Source organism: Varroa destructor, unplaced genomic scaffold (assembly GCF_002443255.2).
Source record: "Varroa destructor unplaced genomic scaffold, Vdes_3.0 BEIS01000002.1, whole genome shotgun sequence".
In the NCBI taxonomy this organism is placed as follows: Eukaryota; Metazoa; Arthropoda; class Arachnida; order Mesostigmata; family Varroidae; genus Varroa; species Varroa destructor.
This window is the reverse complement of record NW_019211455.1, coordinates 3,839,428-3,847,564: the sequence shown is the minus strand read 5'-3', so window position 1 is coordinate 3,847,564 and position 8,137 is coordinate 3,839,428. Positions and strand designations below refer to the sequence as shown.

The 8,137-nt window shown below is 41.0% G+C and overlaps 1 long non-coding RNA gene across 3 annotated transcripts in view; it reads right to left on the bottom strand.

The window, feature by feature from the left end:
- The window catches only part of LOC147757264 (uncharacterized), a 13,620-nt gene extending 5,483 nt beyond the window's left edge, over positions 1-8,137 (bottom strand). For 2 of the 3 annotated variants that reach the window (XR_015320096.1, XR_015320097.1), the window contains exons 1-2: positions 7,207-8,137; positions 6,393-6,495 (exon numbers count right to left, since the gene is read on the bottom strand). This is a non-coding gene — a long non-coding RNA (uncharacterized LOC147757264). Of the gene's footprint in view, positions 1-188; positions 338-6,392; positions 6,496-7,206 lie in introns of all 3 variants that reach the window. The other variant, XR_015320095.1, reaches the window with a different exon arrangement.

Below are 8,137 nucleotides of genomic sequence, written 5' to 3'. Positions count from 1 at the left end.
ATTGAAGTCATAAGAAAAGGAACGCTCCACTCCCTAGCTAGTAAATTAAAATTTCGTTTTTCAAGTTATATTAATATAATTTTAATTAAACGATACTGTCGTAACATATCGATGGATGCAGCTCACTTCTGGCTGTAATAATAACAGAAACGCATTTATATTGTTGACCACAAACTTTTCTGACCTACATTTGCACTTGATTTGCTTGCGGGTTAATTCTGAGAAATGGTGAATCCAAGAAATTTTTTCATTCAACGTCCGTAAGCAATTACGTATCATCTGGTTGCTCCGCGTTGACTCTTTTCTCAGGACCGTGTCCTTGAAAAAGGACGAAATCCTAACGACAGAAGTTGACGAACACTAAATCATTATAACTAGTCATCATAGGAACAAAGAACTTTCCTTCACGGTTTGTTTAACGCTGCTAGTAAAATTATCTATTAGGTCGCTCGATCCTTAGCGTCTTAATCACGTTCTTCAAATAACTGTGTGACGACAAAAATATCTATAATATTATATAATCGTAATAATAATGATAAGAACTTATTAAAATAAGAACCGTAAGATTACTTTGAATTGACTATTGGTGTCCGACCTTTTTCCACAGGCAAGGATACCGTGGAGGCAGATTACCAATGCGTCTTGCGAGAGCACAGAACGTTGTAGTAATATTTACGTAGCTTTTGCAAAAGCTACTTTTAGCTGAGCAGCCACCCCGCCAAATAGCGTTCGTAGAATGTTTGTCATACCATTTACGGATTGGCATCTTTAATCTTGTGATAATTACAGTCGATCGAGCAATGCTGCTGCTGCTACTGGTGCTTTTATTTTATTTCAAATATAGTTGCGATATGGAACGCTGGCGGATCGAATAGAAGCCAACGGGTAATTGATTGGAGTTCGCTTCTGTACCAGGTTCAATTATAATAGAATTTTGCGCATAGCGCTCATGAAACGACATGTTTTCCGCTATCGAAATCGTGTATCCTAATATAACTCTAATTTTTCTGCATTTTTTATATCGAAAGCGCGGTTTTCAAAAGATTTCTGCGTCGATGGTTTCGCGTTTTGGCACGTATAGTGCAACCAGGGGCCGATACTGCTCACACCACTAGCGCCAACACAAATTACAAATAGAAGTTATTCATTTCCATTTTCATAGAATCAGCTCATGAATGCATTAGAAATCTCGTTGTTGTTGTTGAAAAGTTTCTTATCTGACCGAACTACCTGCTTTATGCGTGAACTACGCAGATATCATTTCCAGTTCAGATAACTAAAGCGTATCGAAGCGTATAATTGATGCCGGCTAATTTCACGATAAACAGTACGATGCTGAGTATAAAACATGAAAGTGTGAGCGCAGTGTATTTTATCTAAGTAGTTTTATAGCAGAGAACGAAAATGCTTTTCGGAGAGGTCTGACCTTTTGGCGGTAACTTTCAAATTCGACAACAAATGATTCAATCCAGTTTCCTCCTTTGTGATAAGTAAGTATTGTTGGAGGGCTCACGGATCATATCTTGTTCTCTTATTATTTCGGCCCCAGTCCCTTTGGAAAAATGCGTCGTCACTATTATGATTCGTATAAAAATAATATGTTTCATATTCTTAACTGAACTGATTAGAAAATGTACCTAAAAACTGTATATAAACGTATGTGTATGTTAGAAAAAAAAGTTAGTTTTTTTGTGGAGGGCGAGATGATACTATTTCGTCGAAAAGTGTTTTCGAAAGCAAGCATGTCAATAGAACCGAATCAAATGTTTGCTCAACTATATAGGGCAAAACTATTATTACTTTATACGGTTAAAGCCTGAACATGGGTCCATGTTGTGTAAGCAACTAATGAAAGTAAAGTTGTAAAGTCCCACCAATTAACGCACGAGCTCATAGTTATGAGCGACTCATTAGTATCTAGTATATATTTCTTAGTATAATAAGTATCAGTTAGGTGTTTTCTACGATAGCGTAGGTGTCGCACTTCCTAGTGTTCCTACGCAAAGAAGGCAAATGTACCACAGCAGGGCTAGACATAATGCAGCATGCCCAAAGCCGTGCGCGAGGTCTTTTTCTCAGCAAGTTCCTTCTCGCCCTCTGGAAGCCTATTCGGGGTTCCCAAGGCCTCCAAAAATAGAAGAGCATCATTAAAGTAAACAATTTTGTAAAAGAGAGCGCAGCATGACCCAATGGTCTTATGCACCACGCTATTTCAATTGCACAAATATGCGACGATCAGTAATTGGTTTTAAGATCAGTAATCACTGTTTGCCTACAACTGGAAGTGCGTCCCCCAGTTGGGTCGTTGTTACAACAAAGAACAATGGTGCACCGCATTTAGTAACATGTCTTTCTCCCGCAAGCAGAAACGAACAAGTCGTACACCACTCACCTACGTCATCTTGAAAGAGGGGTCAGCAGGATTTTGGGTTGCCTTCTGAAACACTGTTAGGTGGGTGCTGACGTCAAATGTGAAGTACCAGTCCCCCCTCCACCGGCCCCATCTTTCCTTCCAGCTCATTCCGCTTAGATCTGAGTGGTTTAAGACTTCATCTCAAGAGACTGACTGCAGGTATTTAAAATGGAAAACGTCATCTCGTACGGCGTGCCTGTTTACCTTCCAGAAGCATCCGTTTAAAAACGTTAAGTTTCCCTACACGTGCGCGTGGAACCCTTGCGTCTGTTACATCCACGAATTATAGCGAACTATTTTAGCTTGGCAGCGCGACAACAATGTGTATGGTCATGCATACTCTTAGAAGGTCTAGGCCTGCCTCGATTCAAAAACGTTTTTACCAGTGGCAAAAAAATACCATGTTCGTTGCAGTATAAGTCCACTTGCTGCACATACCGTTCCCATTGTCGTTGTCTTTTGCTGTTAATAAGGGAATGACTGCGAGGTCGGAAAGGTATTAAAAGCACTTGCTTCTTTTAAGAGAACCCAGCACAGGAAGCAGGCGATGACAGATGTACTCGTTCCGCTCAGCAAAGGCTGTAGTCACAGCAGCAGTAGCTTGCTTACTCGTTATGTGTTTCTTCCTTTTGCGTTAGGTGCTGCCGGCAATTGCTCAAACGTCGTCATGCGAAAAGAAGGAAATCGTTGGTGCGCACTGAAGGCGTACTAAGCACGAGGGTCTCTGAATTTTCCTCACAAGCGCGTATACGAGCAAAAAGAGAAATACGTACAAAACATCAACAGCGTCTCTGGTGTGTAAAAGTCGTAATGTACGACAGTTCGCGAAGAGCTGTGGAAACGACACTGAAGTTGTTTTTGATTGCATAAACGACAGCTGGTGGCAACCCGGCTATAGCGTAATTCTGCTGGAACTTAATTTGGCAATCAGTTTTCTTCTTTCGTTAAAAAATGATAATCAGAAGGACCACGTACGTCATACTTACGTACGTTAAGCCTTTGTTTCTACGTTGCGTTCGCAGTCTCACTTTTTTCATTCAGTGTGGATTCGTATTCCTGAGTTCATTATACATTTGTGCTATACATGCTTATACTACGTTTATTTAGCCCTTGAATACAGAACAGGCTTGTCATAGAGCACTACGTATAATTATACAGGAGCTAAAAAGTACTAATCTTCAAATGGTATCTGCTTCGGCTATACAGTTCCTTTTTCCTTAGCTACTTTTTTGACAACTGTGGAAATTATCGTTACCTTTGTTTTCAACTATTTATTTATGGCAATTTCGCATTCAATTTACAGCAAGCATATATATATATATATATATATATATATATATATATATATATATATATGAGTGCGTTCATTGAGGCTAACATCTTAGAGACTGGCTATCGTTCAGCGGTTCAGGACTAAATTTTTACCGGATTTTAGCGCATGGCCGCATTTTAAAGCCAACCGCAAACGTAGAACTTAACATTGTCAAATTATTTGTACGTAGGCTGTAGCATCATGTCCGCGTGATAGCTTAATAAATAGGGCCATTACTCGCTAATCTTAGTGTTACGTTGTAGTTTAGGTTCGAACGCGGCCGTAGACGAACTTTGTCCAGTGATCGAAACCATCCATGTGATGCCTAAGAACAGTACTTGACGTAAGACCGAAACGTAGGCTGTACCACCATATAAGCTGTTTTTTGTCAGTTTCTAGAATTCATAATCATTGCGTCCACTCATTTTATGCCGCTTTTGCAATGCGTAACCGTAAGTTGTTTGTCAACTCATTCATGAATTAGAGAAACTCTAATAGCTAGCTAAACAAGTCTTAAATTCAAATACTTTTCCCACAACGACGTAAGCTTCTTGAGGAACAGCATATATCCACTGCAATCCCGGGTACGCCAGCATTGGATATAATATAGGGTTGATCATTGATCAAAAAAGTATTGACCGTTCATCTAGCTATATAGCTTTAAAGTCACATATTTAAGGTAGCATAAGTCGCGTCGGTGCGCTGGTTGAATGCTGATATTTGACAGTAGTATTTGGACTAAATACTGGCAAATATTTTTATTTAGATTTAGGGAAGAGAGCGCCTTGGATACGAGCAAAACTTAATTCAGACCTCAGCTGTCAATAATGAACAAGGTCGCAACAGGTCACTGGAAAAAAAAGTTAAGCAGAACTACTGGATAGAAAAAGCGTCACCTTCCAGTATGATAGCGTCCGATCGCACGTATCTTTAGCTGCACGCAATGAACTGAAAGAAGTTGGATGGGAAATTCCCGTGCACGCGCCATCATGCCCGGATGCTGTACGATCATATTGTCGTCTGTCTCGGTCTCTGCGGAACTCTTAGCCCAGAAACTACAGGTGTTACTAGAAAGATGTTAGAATGCCACCGATCTAAATGGCGCGTTTTTTTGGTTTGATAATATTAGTTTGAATTAGAAGAAACTATTTGCTTCAATAAAAATGGTCGATAGTTGTTCGACAATTCCATACAGCACCACTTCATGACTAAAAAAAAAGCCTGACTCATTCGAAACGTGTGGCGACAATTTTCCGCATCTTTTTTCATGTAATTAATCCGAGAATATGCTTCACTGGCGCACAGATCTATCAGAAGCATCCTAATTATCCCTGCATGACCATCGAATCCTAAGAGTTCGAGGCGGATCTTGTCTATTGCGCTGCATATTGTCATCCGTATAAAGTTGGCAGAGTTTTTCGCGTCTGCATAACTTTTACGGGAAATATCAGATCACCTCTTACCTTGTTTGCTTGTTTCTCGTAAACTCTCATTTCATTAGGGAAATGCTCGTATTCTTCAAGAAATCGTTTGTAACTCTATTTACATCCTAAACGTAAGTTCTCTCGGAAAGCTTTATTCCACACCCTAAACGTAAGTTCTCTCGGAAAGCTTTATTCCACAGGATTGAAAAAAGTGAAGCCGAACTAACTAATAGCTCTAAAAAGATTAAAATATTTTTCAGGGAAGCTTATAATGGGTTTAGTTCTGCTAGCAGTATTATATATGTGATGATTTATGATATGGCTAGATCCTGAAGTCAGCTCACTTGTAGCATTAGCGAGCGGTGACAGAAATGCAGAGAACAACAGATGAATAAGATACATTGAAATTGTGCCAATGGCGCCCTACTTCAATCCTGCCCTTTAACGGCTTTTTTTTTAAGAATGACAAATCATATATTTTATGTACGCCCTGTATTTTGGTCTAAAAATATGTATCATCTTATCGTTGTTTGTTCGTACCAGTAACACCAAATCTAAAATGTGGTCCGTAGCTCCCGAATAAACAGTACCTGTGTCTGTGCCTTATTTTCCTTCTGGGAAAAGCCGATAAGCCATGAGCGAAATGTATTCAGGACATACGAAATAATCGCAACAGCTACACCAGCAGGCTAAGAAGGTACTTCCGGAATCACACTATAAGATCTATATATGTAAAAAAAAGGTCTATCTATGTAACCTACTTAATAAATACTCTGGATAGCAACGTTTATGTATTCTAGGAAATTCGCAGTTAAACCAAGTGATCTTAGTTGGTTTGTGAACGCATCGTTTTCGAGACAATTTTACGGCGTTCGACATCATGCATGACAGTTAACTAGTAGCTATTTGTATAGCCAACGGAACAATTTTCTTTTCAATAACGGGCCGTCGATACTGCTAAGCAGATTATGGTTCAGCGACCCGCGCTTCCGGTACAGAGAAAGCTTAAAAACGTCTTTTTTTTTACGTTTTCACTGCACGGACATTCAACTCAGTAGCGATCTATACTCGGTCGTGACCATACTGTCGGATGCCTGTTAGGAGCGAGATTGTGTATTATGATTAAATGTATCTTTTATAGGGCGGTTGGAAATAGCCAGGTGACGCTGTTTCGTATCCCGCCAACAACAGATACCACACAACTTGTGCCAATATAAGAGCTGTTTTCTTTTTTGGTACGTACCCTTTCTTCATTTGAAGTTGTCTGAGTAACGATTCGAAGCTTTGGTTTCAGGCTGTGATTTGTGCTTGCTTATCGGAGCTGTTACTTAACTTCCTTTATTTCTCTTGAAAAGTAAACAGGATAAAAAAACAAATTGAATTATCTATACATTCGTTCGAGAGTCATCATGCAGATGACGTCTAATCTCTAGCCCCACTGTTTGGATCTATTCGAGATACTGTACATACTCTTCCTCTATAGCAATTATTTGGGGACTTCCATCCAGTTTTCGCCCAACGCCGATGTTAGCAGTTTTATGACTCTCAATTAGTCGAACTACAGGTGCCATTTTTGCAGCGACATATGTATGTCGTATTTCTGGAGCTTCTTCTATGTTTATCTAAAATCAGGCGATAATACCCTAGTTGGCTTACGAGCTTTGTCTGTGGGGCTCCGATCTAAGCAAACTCAACAGTGGCATTTGACACTGACGTTTTTACTTGAAAAAAAAATGGATTGTTAAATTTAACAATCTATTTTTTTGTTCTATTTAGAAAAAGTAGGATAAATTTATCGAAAAACAATAAGCCGGCTAGTGGATCAAACCCTCAACTAGCACTCAATTCACAAAGGAGTTCAACTGTTTCACGCAGATTGTTTCCTTTCCCCCGTCAACCCGTCGCCGGTGAGGTTCAACTGACTGGGTGACTCAGATATTGGTCATATTTACGTGTTACGTCTGGGAGCTCTAGACCAATCATACATCAGCAACGGCTGCAGTGATGGTCAGTAAACAGAACAAGAAAAACTGACGGCCCACCTTGTATAAACTGACCTGTATTAATTTAGTTGCCGTTGCTACGATGGACGTCTTATCGTGAACGTACATAGAACGTTGCGCTACATTCTAGCAGGCGTCAAAACGTAAGAGTCGGTCTGTATGGCAAGCGCCTACTTCGCCGTTCGTGATGTCACCTTGTGTGCCTTCTCATGCCGCACCCTTACCACCCAACTGAGAAGCGTCTGTATGGTTCTCCCGTTACAGGTTGTGCGTTCTCGCTCGCTTTCTCCTTCGCTCGATATGACGCACCGCATCGCTTGTATCGCTTGACGCGGTTTTGCTCTGCCGGCACGTCTCGTAACAGGGAGGCGCCTTCCGCGAAGGTCCGGAACCCAGCGTTGATAGTACCCTTGGCACTAACTGCTAGGACAGGCGCTGGCGTCCTGAACTGACGAACCGTCGTATTTACCACTACAGAGCAACATGTTTGCTGCAATGGTAGTATGATAAATAACCTTTTTTGTTCACACGGATTGTGTAGTACGTGCAGCCAGCAACACTTGAAGCGATTCCTGGCCTCTTTCGACCGGAAGCTCGGCCTTCCGAGCCATCGCGTCGAGTGGCAGTATGATGACATCAAGAAAAGTAACCGCTGGGCGCCGTGGGCCACTGCCCCCGCCACGCTAATCTCTTGAGCGCCGAGCAGTAACGCAATGACGCTAATGTTTCTCTCGTCTTCTTCCTCGGACTCACTTTTGGCTTGTCTTACTCTACGCATTCTGAGAGAAAGAGCTATAATAACGACAAACAGATACTAAGTAGTGAATAGACAAGCAATCAAGCAGCGTATCAGTGACAGGCTAGACGCAAATGGAGAATGTCTTTTTGATTAAAGCACATATAGAATGCATTCATGGAGTCACGGCAGCCACAAAGGCGCTACAGGGACACGCCGTTTGCAAAATCCGCCGGCTGTGTCGTTCGC